Source organism: Helicoverpa zea, chromosome 18 (assembly GCF_022581195.2).
Source record: "Helicoverpa zea isolate HzStark_Cry1AcR chromosome 18, ilHelZeax1.1, whole genome shotgun sequence".
Taxonomy (NCBI): domain Eukaryota; kingdom Metazoa; phylum Arthropoda; class Insecta; order Lepidoptera; family Noctuidae; genus Helicoverpa; species Helicoverpa zea.
The window spans coordinates 10990749-11003427 of NC_061469.1; the positions used below are offsets into that span (position 1 = coordinate 10990749).

General features: G+C 35.7%; 1 protein-coding gene across 1 annotated transcript in view; it reads left to right on the forward strand.

The window, feature by feature from the left end:
- Positions 1–12679, forward strand: part of LOC124639151 (potassium voltage-gated channel protein Shaw-like) — a 187563-nt gene that overhangs the window by 37317 nt on the left and 137567 nt on the right. The gene's annotated exons all lie outside the window — the stretch shown is intronic.

The window sequence follows — 12679 nt, forward strand, 5'->3', positions numbered from 1 at the left end:
TTTTTAAATTATGGGTACTACATTCTAGGTGATATGAGACCAGTGACCTGAGCCTCTATAAGTTCTGAGAATTAATTATCTTTAAAATGATTGCCAGCTTATTTGGGTACGCTTGTACGCTGATTATATGTACGCTTGCTTATTTGGTACGCTACCAGATGAAAATTCTTCCAGATATTTATTTAGATTCTCGTTTAGCCATTCGATAGAATTCATACAGACATTTCCGTACAGTATTTATTTCTTAGTATTATGGACAGATGTTCCATGTAACCTTTTCCCGATATATTTTTATGTTATCTCAGAAATAGGAACCGGTATTAATATAAACGTTTTTCAAACGTATGGTCAATGTAACTTTTCATATATTATTTTGTTTTGAACGTATTTTATTTAACATAAAACCGGCAAGGAAGTTGTATTTCATGGGGATTCGTCATGCTGTTTGCTGTGGGGCCATGAAACACGCGGTTTGGTTTAACGCTGGTTTATCGACGCGATTGAGTTGTACATTCGTGTAATGCTATATCTCCAGAGAGACGTGATCAGTAGAGAAATAGCTTATAAAATAACCTAGATACTGAGAAATATTTTACATAAAACAGAAAGTAATTAAGATGAAGTTTGAACCCATAACTTTCAATTGTAGTACGTTTCACGTAAGACATAATTAAAAGTCCACATCAATCCCTGTCAAAAATATTAAAGTAACTTCTAGAAATTAAAGTTATATTAGGAAAAAAGCTACGGTTATATCATTTTTCTTAAGATCATAAAACTTTTCCGTTAAGGACACCTTTTTTCTCTAAAGAGCATATTACACACTAGATCTATGGCCCCACTCTGCTCAGCTGTGAAGTCGACGTAACGCGACAGACAATTGCTTCAGAGCTAACATCGCTCATATCGCTTGCGAATGAGCTGTCCTATCTCTTTGAGCGCACGCTTCTGGCTGCGACTGTACCTACTCACTTCTGTGTTCGACTGTACACTGTCTTTGTATGCTCATGCTTATGACATAGCTTATAAAATAACCTAGGTACCGAGAGATATTTTACACTACATAAAACATCAGAATATAATAACTCCACACCTATCCCTTTACACAATATTAAACGAAATTCTGAAAAAAAAACGGTTACATTTGTAATAAAGCCACGGCTGCAATTTAGTATCTAGAAGTTTTTAAGATCATACTTAGAACTTTTCAATTAATAACACATTTTTCTCGAAAGTTCTCCAAAACCGCTTGTTCTACGGCCCCTATCTGCTCAGCTGTGAAGTCGACGTAAAGCGACAGACAATTGCTTCAGAGCTAACATCGCTCATATCGCTTGCGAATGAGCTGTCCTATCTCTTTGAGAGCACGCTTCTGGCTGCGACTGTACCAACTCACTTCTGTGTTCGACTGTACTCTGCCTGTATGCATTGTCACTTGTGTATTTATTCGCGATCGGAATTTGTTTTCAATTTAGTTTAGTGCTTGGTTGTTTTAATATGGAAATAGTGAAATAACTAATTACAGTAGTGTTACATGTTGTCCCGATACTGAAAGAAAGACAGTGACAATTGACATGATGAAATGAAACGGTTAACTAAATACAAAACAAGATATAAATGACATTTATTTTAAAAGAAAACAAAGTTTTGTACTTCAATTTATTCCATTTTTATCAATTATCATCATCAATCTGGTAATTGACAGCTTTTCGTTTATTTAATAATCGATAGGTTGGATAAAAGCTTGCAATAAAATATCTCTTATTTTAGTATATTTTTAACGCCGGAAAGCTCCAATGAATAATGATTTGTAAACCTATTATTTATCACCAACAAAATAGACCGAGAAGTACTAACCTCTGACTTATAATAATATATTTCCATTGTTCTCACACAAACATCAATAACAACCAAAAGATTTTAAACTGCCATAGTTCATGATAATGGTAACCATCTTAAATCAATATACTAAAACTTTTCATAAATCAATGTTAACATCTTAACTTGTAAAAGCATAAAACTGCATCCATTTGGATTTTATCCAGTTCACATAATATTGCAGTCAAAGATTGGTAACAAATGGAGTACTCACTGGCAATAATATATATACTTAAACGAGGTTAGAGTTGCTCTGCTCACAGTTGTAACCTCATCTCCTGAAAACTATATGAAACGCTCATTCTGCTAAAAAGTAGTTTGTAACCTTCTTCGATAAATAGGCTTTCTAATACTGAAATACTTATTTTATTGGAGTTACTGAGTGTACAAATAAATAAGCAAACTAAGCTGTATTCATATGAGCATTCATTCGTATGACCTATACTTAGTCATAATTTGTTTGCATTCCATAATGTTACATGTGTTTAAGAGGCTTAAAGCTACAATTATAATGACGGCATAGACACATTTCGACTCCGGCGTTGACACACGCATGACACTCCACTCATAGTTAATTACCAATTACCACTCCATTTACTACATAATCCTCGTGACAAAACAAACACTGTATCGGAAAGCTTTTCCGTTGATTTACAAATAAATTGACATTAAACTTTATTACGTAGAAATGTAGGGGAATGAATGTATAAGGAATGTTTGGTTTATCGTGTTTTGCGAAGATATTTTATAGGTTAGTAAGGATTTTAGTATTTGTTGTCTTACATTGTAACCTATTTGTAAAGGTATAAAGTAGTATATACATTTGTGGACTATAAGAAGGCCTTTGACTCGGTTGAAATCTGGTCTGTTCTGGAGTCCCTGCAGCGTTGTCAAGTAGATTGGCGATACATCCAAGTGATGAGATGTCTCTACGAAGCCGCTACAATGTCCGTCCAAGTACAGAATCAGCAAACAAGGCCCATACCGTTGCATCGAGGAGTGAGACAAGGGGATGTTATTTCCCCGAAACTGTTCACTAATGCAATTGAGGATATGTTCAAGACGCTGAACTGGAAAGGACGCGGCATCAACATCAATGGCGAACACATCTCTCACTTGCGATTTGCTGACGATATCGACATCATGGCGGAAACGCTGCAGGACCTACAACAGATGCTGAACGACCTGGCTGAATCTTCTCTACGCATCGGCCTACGGATGAACTTGGACAAAACCAAGGTCATGTTCAATGAACATGTTCTACCGGAACCGATTGCGATACACGGCGCCGTTCTCGAAGTTGTTCGGAAATATGTATACCTCGGGCAGACATTGCAGTTAGGTAGAAACAACTTTGAGGACGAGGTGAATAGGAGAATTCAGTTGGGTTGGGCTGCATTTGGGAAGCTACGTCGAGTCCTAACATCGTCGATCCCACAGTGCCTAAAGACAAAAGTCTTCAATCAGTGCGTCCTACCTGTCATGACTTACGGAGCCGAAACGTGGACACTGTCGGTACTGCTGGTTCACAAGTTTAAAGTCGCTCAGCGGGCTGTGGAAAGGGCTATGCTCGGCATTTCTCTGAGGGATCGCATCAGAAATGAGGTTATCCGTCAGAGAACCAAGGTCATCGACATAGCCCACCAAATCAGCAAGCTGAAGTGGCAGTGGGCTGGCTATATTAGCCGAAGAACCGATAACCGTTGGGGTAAACGAGTTCTAGAGTGGAGACCATGCCTCGGCAAACGTAGTGTAGGACGTCCTCAGGCACGGTGGAGTGATGACTTGCGCAAGACGGCTGGCAGGAGCTGGATGCGAGAAGCTGAAAATCGATCTCAGTGGCGTGCACTTGGAGAGGCCTATGTCCAGCAGTGGACAGCGATAGGCTGATGATGAAGTAATAATAAGGACTTTCAATTACTTTTTGTCCATTTTTTTTTTATTTTATGCTGATGAAAGGTGAAGTAAATATCTCTAAGGAACTTGTACTTAAAAGTCTGATATCCCCAATCCACCTTAAGCAAGCTTGTTACTGTCCCCATGAGATAATAAAAGGTTGATGATGACGTAACAAAATGACGAACTCATCATCCTCCGAGCCTTTTTCCCAACTATGGTGGGGTCGGCTTCCAGTCTAACCAGATGCAGCTGAGTACCGGTGCTTTACAAGAAGCGACTGCCTATCTGACCTCCTCAACCTAGTTACCCGGGCAACCCGATACCCCTTGGTTAGACTGGTGTCAGACTTACTGGCTTCTGACTACCCGTAACGACTGCCAAGGATGTTCAATGACAGCCGGGACCTACAGTTTAACGTGCCATCCGAAACACAGTCATTGGTGTCTAAGATATACTTAGAAAGTACATACAAAATGACGAACTGACAAACATAATCCTATACTAACAACTAACCATGCATTTTTAAAGAGCATAATAAATTATTATGTCCCATACGACTATTATGGCGGCATTAGGAACCGGAAGTCGGCTCTCGGACTCGAGACTTCCGGTCGGACTTACAGCCTGAAGCCTGAATGGCAATCGGGAAGTCGAGTGAAGAGAAGTCATGTATTGTGTTTAAATTGTACGGTCGCTCGGACTATTATTGTTGGAGAGTTTACAACTTTAGTAGATAATAGGATTATTTTGCAGTTGAATATGGTGGGGCAAAAGGGGGTCTTGTAGTATTTTATACTTCATAGAAGACTGCTTATTGATGATAAGTATTGATTAAACCTACATATGTAAAGGAGGGTTACAGATGAATTGCTTTGATACAGTAACAAAGTTTACATATCTACGTAGTCGAATCGAGAATCTTAAATAGGTTTAACTTGTTCTTTTGCAAGATTATATACTTTTAGATCAAGATTAATATAATCTTGCAAAAGTTCCTTTTTAGCGTACAGTACCCAAAGGGTAAAACGGGACCCTATTGTTTTCGCTCCTCTGTCCGTCTGTCCGTCCGTCCGTCCGTCTGTCACCAGGCTGTATCTCATGAACCGTGATAGTTAGAGCGTTGAAATTTTCACAGATGATGTATTTTTTTGCCGCTATAACAACAAATAATGAAAACTAAAATTAAATGAATATTTTGGGATGCTCCCATACAAGAAAAGTGATTTTTTTGTGCGTTTTATAAATAATGGTACGGAACCCTTTGTGCGCGAGTCCGATTCGCACTTGGCCGGTTTTTAGCCTAGCGTTTTGAAAGGGTCAATGAGTTATTTGAGAAAAACCTAAAATAACAGATTTAAAACTCTTGAACACACTTAGCTTAGTAATCAAGATAATTGTTCCCGAAAACCTTAGTCACACGTTCCCGTAAACAGTTTACCGTGAAAGCGTATTTACCTTGGCAGGCGCCAAATCCTCTTTATATTATAAAATAGACAGGAATTAACGGTAAACAATTGTTTATGTATAAGATTATGTTCAGAAGGCTCACTTCTCCCACTAAGAGTAATTTGATTCATCATTATCCTCCTATCCTTATTACAATTTTATTTGGGGTCTGCGCAGCATGTTTTCTCCTTCCATTCTCTTGTATCTGCCATCATCTCGCAAGTAACATTTCATATTTGATTACCATTCATTTATGAGCCCAACCAAACCAATTCTCGACTGAAAAATTATAGTGTGCTATTTGTGTTCTTATGTATGTTTCAAAATAGTTGACAGGAGTGACGGCTGAATATTTTAAGGACTTGATGAAACACTGTGAACTAATTCCTGTAAACTGTAAACAAACTGAACGTGAAGTATCAAATGCCTGAGTTTAGAGGAATAAAGTTCTGTGGCGGGAACTAGAAATGATTAACTGATAAATCAATTCATGCTCGATTCTATAAACAAGTATAAATTATTAGTTGGGTAAAATTAACTTTTCATTTTTTAAATTTCTAGCGACAATTGTTGCTAAAAGACTAAACGCAAAGTACTATCGAATAATGGCCCACATCTTCCCCGTTTATCTTAAGATATAAAGTGGTACTTTTGCAAATTCTATACTCATTGGTACCAGAAGATACCTATACTTAATGTTTCAAATCTCATTAGAAAGGTGTATTGTTTTGAGTTTTATGCAAATTGTTGGTGAAAATTATGCATAGCTTTTAGGCTTTAGCTCTTGACTTTCAACAGTATTGTGATAGCTTTTTGAGAGAACGATGGTTTTTTAGCAATAAGAATCTGTCACTTCCTTCTGTTTCAGGCTTCTCCACTCTCACCAGAGCTGAGAGGAGAAGTTTTTAAACAACTAATAGAATTTCGTTATTTAAACATTTTTTACTACCATACCATCTTGTCTCCGCCTCCTCAGTAGTACCCCAGAGCCAAGGAATTCTGTTGGTTGCTTAAAAACTTCTCCGCTGCACTTCGGCGGAGTCTGGTTATTAAAACAAGAATATATTAAAGAACGAAAAAAATATTTGTCAGAATGTAGTTACGATAAGTTGTGTTAACGATCAACAAAAAGTCTCATTCCTCTGTAGCTATTGATATCAGCGAAGTAAAAATGTAAGGGTATTATGTAAAATACGGGGATAAACAACATCTGCCACAATATTTGACATCTCCAAACCATCCAATTCAGGCAAAGTAAATCAAAAAGGTTGTAATACCTCATCATAATATTTGAAAAGTCTTTCCTCAAATCTACTAAAAGAAGGCAATATTTCCCTTGAACAAACAATAAAATCAAACTGCTACACAACTTTCAACCTTATTGCTCACCAATAAGGTTGATAGATACGAAATTAATTTTCTTTGATAAGCTATTTACATAGAAAAAGGGTTATTTGTGATGTAAAGTTTAATGAATATATTATTGGAGACTAGATTAGTTCTGTGAAGGCTGTTAGGGATGATAAAATGCTAATAGTGTGTAATATTTATGAAATTAGCATGAGATTGAGAAGAGCTCTAGCTTGGCTAAGTCAAATTAAGCCTCGCGGGGTTAAGCTATACTTAGTATGGCCGGTCTTTGGATGGGTCCATATTGCCTTGATACGTTCATAGATAAGAAAAGGTTAGGCAGATGATGAGAATGATATTGAGTATTATGTGGTACTAGGCTTATTACTTTGGGACACCTATTAGTAGACCCGATTAGTTAGCAATAGCAAGGAGTGTTTAGCCCAGAAATTACGGAAAACGGTATTTGTGTCTGTTTACTAGATTAATGGCTAAGTGAACGTATTGTTCAGTCAGTTTTTGTGAGTAGGTAGAGGTAGGTATACAGGCTATATATACTACTACTAGGCTGAATTTTATTTTTATCTTTTCACTTGGCAGGAAGGTCTATTGTTCTAGAACTGTATAAAAAGCATCGGAAAAGTTTTAAGCACGCTTGAAATATTAAATACCAACACATAAGGTTTACCAGCTAAAATGACAGTGACCACCGGATATCTTTTGTAATAAATACATACATAATTACAACCACACAGACAGGGTTTCAAAAATCTTATGCATTAAGTAAATATGTAAGTCATCCATCTATAATATAAAAATGAATCGCAAAATGTGTTGGTAAGCGCATAACTCAACAACGCCTGGACCAATTTGGCTAATTCTTTTTTTGTTGTGTTTGTTATTGTCAGGAGAAGGTTCTTATGAATAAATAATAGTTTAAAAAAAAACTAAAAAACACGCTTTTTATAGAAAAACGAACTAAAAATTAGAAAATAAATTTTAATGGATTTAAATTAAGAAAACAGTGTTAAAAATTTCAATGAATATAAATTAATAATAGTATGAATACAAAAAAAATATTTTAAAAAAGCGTGGGGTGCATGGTGTCAATAGTTCTAAATATTTTATTGACAGATATGAGTACAGTGATTTTCATTTCGATAATATCTTAAAAGCACCCCACGCTTTTTTAAAATATTTTTTTTGTATTCATACTATTATTAATTTATATTCATTGAAATTTTTAACACTGTTTTCTTAATTTAAATCCATTAAAATTTATTTTCTAATTTTTAGTTCGTTTTTCTATAAAAAGCGTGTTTTTTAGTTTTTTTTAAAACTATTATTTATTTTCTACTTTTTAGTTTGTTTCAAAACTATTATTTGTTTTGTAGAATTAAAATTCTCTTTAGTATACAAAAAATTGTCAATATTAGAGAAAACGGCTAAAGATAATTATTGGAAATAAAAATTTACATCGAGTCCTGCCTTATCGACTGTAGAGAAAAATTCTAGAAAATTTTAATTAATTTTCTTACCTTATCGACTATAGATGAAAATTATATAGGTAAATTAACAAAAATCATATTTTGCAAATTGAAAAGCCTAGAAGTCGGTGTCTAATGGATGTTACTAAGTTAATTTTGCCACCGACTTCTAGGCCGGTGCACCTAAAATTAGTTTTTTTTTTGCTTTTTAGTGTTTTGGGAAGTATGTTTAATTTTTTTGTAAAAAGGTTATTTATTCAAAGCTTTTCAGTGATACGAATAGTTGTCACTATCCATACATGTGGGAAGTTCTCATCAATACAAAGAATATAAGTCCAAACGAGGTATTTTACATGTTCAGTTGTCGAGTTCCCTCGACTTTCTCTGGTCTCCATCATCAGGTCAGCTCCAAATCTTCACTGTTGCATAGGTCTTGTCAATACGAATAATCTAAGCCCAAACACGAGGTAGTTTACATATTCAGTTGTCGAGTTCCCTCGACTTTCTCTGGTCTCCATCATCAGGTCAGCTCCAAACCTTCACTGTTGCATAGGTCTTGTCAATACGAATAATCTAAGCCCAAACACGAGGTAGTTTACATATTCAGTTGTCGAGTTCCCTCGACCCTCTCTGGTCTCCATCATCAGGTCAGCTCCAAATCTTCACAGTTGAATAGTGCTTTTAGGCGTACACCTGAGTGTCAAGTTTTTACCCTATGTATGCCTACAACTTTTGAAGGTTGCCCTCGATTTCTCAGGGTTTCCATCATCAGATCCTAACCTGATGACTATGGGACCAACTGCCAGCTATTCCGAGTCGAACAAAAAAAGAATCACGTAAATCGGTCTATAAACCTCGGAGTAATCGATGTGTATGTGTAACCTCCTCCTTTTTGGGAAGTCGGTTAAAAATGGAATAATTTTATCAAATTAGTGTATTGTCATCGGTCCTCAATAAATCTACAAAGTTTGAACGAAATCTGGCCATTTAAAGTGGGTCAAAATCGCGCCCAAAGAAGTCGGTTACAAACATACAAACATACAGGTGAAGCTAATAAAAAGCGTGTAAAAAAAAAATAGGGTAAAGTAGAGAAGTCAGTTGACGGGAGCGAAGCCGCGGGCAAAAGCTAGTCAATTTATAAAGTCAAAGTGTACCTAAGTTATTTAGTCCTATCATAAATATGTTTACAAAGACATAATTAATATTCACTCCATAATTGAATGAACCCATCAATACAGCATGAATACATTAATTAATTGAACACACGATCAATTGCACCGCATTCATGTAATTCCATGCATTAATCACTACCCAACAAACAAACTACTCTTATAAAATTATATGTTTAAGGTCTAATTTCTTATAGTTGCTTTAAAATCGCTTTCATTATGTCAATGTTCCTTATTATGGCACAATATAAGAAGATTTGGCTAATATTACCTTTACTCTTATAATTTGGTTGGGTTAACCATAACAAGTCCAAATTACATGATTATAATAAGGATTGAAAATGTGTTATTCTCATAAGCGCATTTACAATGCTTTTAAGCCTTATAATATTCAAAACCTTATAAAAGCTTTTTATTTGGCTAACTGTTCTTATAATAGTAATGCATAAGCTAACTATGATACTTTTAAACTCATAGGAGAATTTCATAAGATGTCTACCCAACAAACAATATTCTGCATTTTATATGGTCTTTACAAGAATGAACGCAATCCATAATCTCTTACATAGTCATTAAAAAGGTCTTATTCTCTAGATGGTCATATTAAAATATTCTTATACCACTTCTACTGCTTCGAGAATAATACTACAAAATGACAACCCGATGCCAACAAATCACTTGAGGGTTCCGTCAATGATTATATGGAAGATGACAATGAAGTACAGGAAACCAATCAAGAAGAATATAACGGTAGTGGTAGTGAAGAAGACATACATTTTCAACTAAAGGACAATGGGCACTTTGTATGGGATTTGGTACCCGCTCCAACAGTAACGTATGATATATCATTAGAAAGGTATTTACGTGAAGAATAACAAAAACTAGGGGGCTTGCCTCAATTAGCTGTCCGATCCGAGTAATGATAAAAATGGAATCGACATAGAAACAAGTATGTCATCCATATATGCGAATTCATTAAGAGGCATACGTCGTCAGTGTAATAATTTTAAACTTAGTTAATAGACATCATACATTGTTTGAGATACACTCTATTATAATGTAAAGGTTGTAATAGTCTATGGAGTCATACTACGGAAACACAATCGTCATCTGATTTGACAAAAGTTCAAAACATTTCTATTCATCTTTTTTTAAGAAGAAATTCATCATTATCTCAGCACCTCTTGAGGAGCAAGATTAATATAATATATAATTATTATATAATTTAGATTAACATCGTCTCCTGACTTTTCAACCTTAATTGATTGTAAATACTGAAAGACTTTCATCAAATACATATAGCCCGGTCAAAATAGACATAAAAGTAGTGGTCAAATAACAAAAACTCCCACAGAGCTGATTTTTGGTGGAGAGCTAGATTTGATCATTACAAATAAAATACTAAAAGTCCCCATCGATCCCATGTGTGCGTCAAAAGTTATTCGAGGTCAAATGTCAAAATTTTAGGTTTTTTGATTTTTTTTTCGAAAACGGTAAGTTTTATCAAAAAAAGACATCAGACCAAATCGTAGATCTTTAAATTTTCTACAAAAATAGCATTAACAGTTTTCTCCTAAATCTTACCATTCCTGAGATATAGCGATTCAAAGAGTCACACTATACATGATATGCACATATAAGCCACGTACATACGAGGGCTACCTTTAAGTTGTATCGTTTGAAATAAGTACAGACAATCTAATAAGTTAATACCATTTATTGTTTTTCAAAGAATTCTCTGCGATATTTAATGTACTTTTGCACGCATTAAACCCAGTTCTTGAAACATTTATTCCATTCTAAAGTGGGGTAGTCAAATTGGCCGATTTGTATGAGTCAATAGCTTTTTCAGGTGTGCTGAAACGTTTACCACGAAGACTTTACTTAATTTTGTGGAATGTAAAACAATCGTTATGCCCACGGATCTATGTCACGGTATGTTACATGTTGGTCTGCGACAATTAACTGCCGCATAGCCTCGATATTATCTTGGGTCATATCGGGTTTTGAACTACCTTCAAGTGGCTTGTCTCTAAGGCTAGATTGCCCACTTTTAAATCCTAAATATCAGCGTACTGCAGTCCTAAGGCATGGTTCTGCATCACTAAACACAGAACATTTTTTTTTTAAGCGCTGAAGTCGCGACAATCCGCTTTTAAAGTTGTAGAAAATTATCGCACGCTTATTTTCCTTCGACATTTCCATTTTTATCCAGAAGACTGGGGTTGGAAATTGATACATAATATCTGGAACCTATTAAAACTTTACTCCCACCTGCTCCAGGAAAACTCCTGACATAATTTTTTGCAATTGCAAAAAATATTGTAGTATCAAATCATCCTCCGAGCCCTTTTCCCAACTATGTTGGAGTCGGCTTCTAGTTTAACCGGATGTAGCTGATGTAGTACCAGTCCTTTACAAGGAGCGACTGCCCCATCTGCCCCCTCAACCCAGTTACCCGGGCAACCCAATACCGCTTGGTTAGACTGGTGTCAGACTTACTGGCTTCTAACTACCCATTACGACTGCCAAGGATGTTCAATGACATCCAGAACCTACAGTTTAACGTGCCATCAGAAACAGTCGTTGGTGTCCAAAATATGCTTAGAAAGTACATACAAACTTAGAAAAGTTGCATTGGTACTTGTCTGACGTGGAATCGAACCCACTCATACTTGAGAGGTTGGTTCTTTACCCACTAGGCCACCACGAGTTTTTGTATGAATCTGATAAATCTAAAACAATCACAATAATAGTTAACCCAATAGTTAATATCAATAATGACATCATATTAGAACTTGACGGCAATTATTCCCTTAAACTATCCTAAAATTGTCATGACAGTTAGTGGAGTAGGCCTACAGGAGAAACTACGGTAAAAAAAACGCACCGAGTACACTACCTCACAGGTGGCGTGGACATGTGTGCATGTCATGTATGGAATATACTTTGATGCGCAATATCTCAGGAATGGTAAGATTTAGGAGAAAACTGTTAATGCCATTTTTGTAGAAAATTTAAAGATCTACGATTTTGGTCTGATGTCTTTTTTTGATAAAACTTACCGTTTTCGAAAAAAAATCAAAAAACCTAAAATTTTGACATTTGACCTCGAATAACTTTTGACGCACACATGGGATCGATGGGGACTTTTAGTATTTTATTTATAATAATCAAATCTAGCTCTCCACCAAAAATCAGCTCTGTGGGAATTTTTGTTATTTCAAATGTCTATTTTGACCGGGCTAATAAGCTAGTTCTGCGTGAACTGCAAAGGTTTCCAGTCTTTTTTTAAAGCAGTGGGCAGGCAAACTTTCTATGAAGGCCAAATTCTTGTTTTTTTTTTTTGTAACTTTACTAGTTTGAATTCAATACAGTTAGATTTATGAACTACATCTACGTTGATGATTTATGAACATTACACATTCTATTCGTCGATGTCACGCGAAA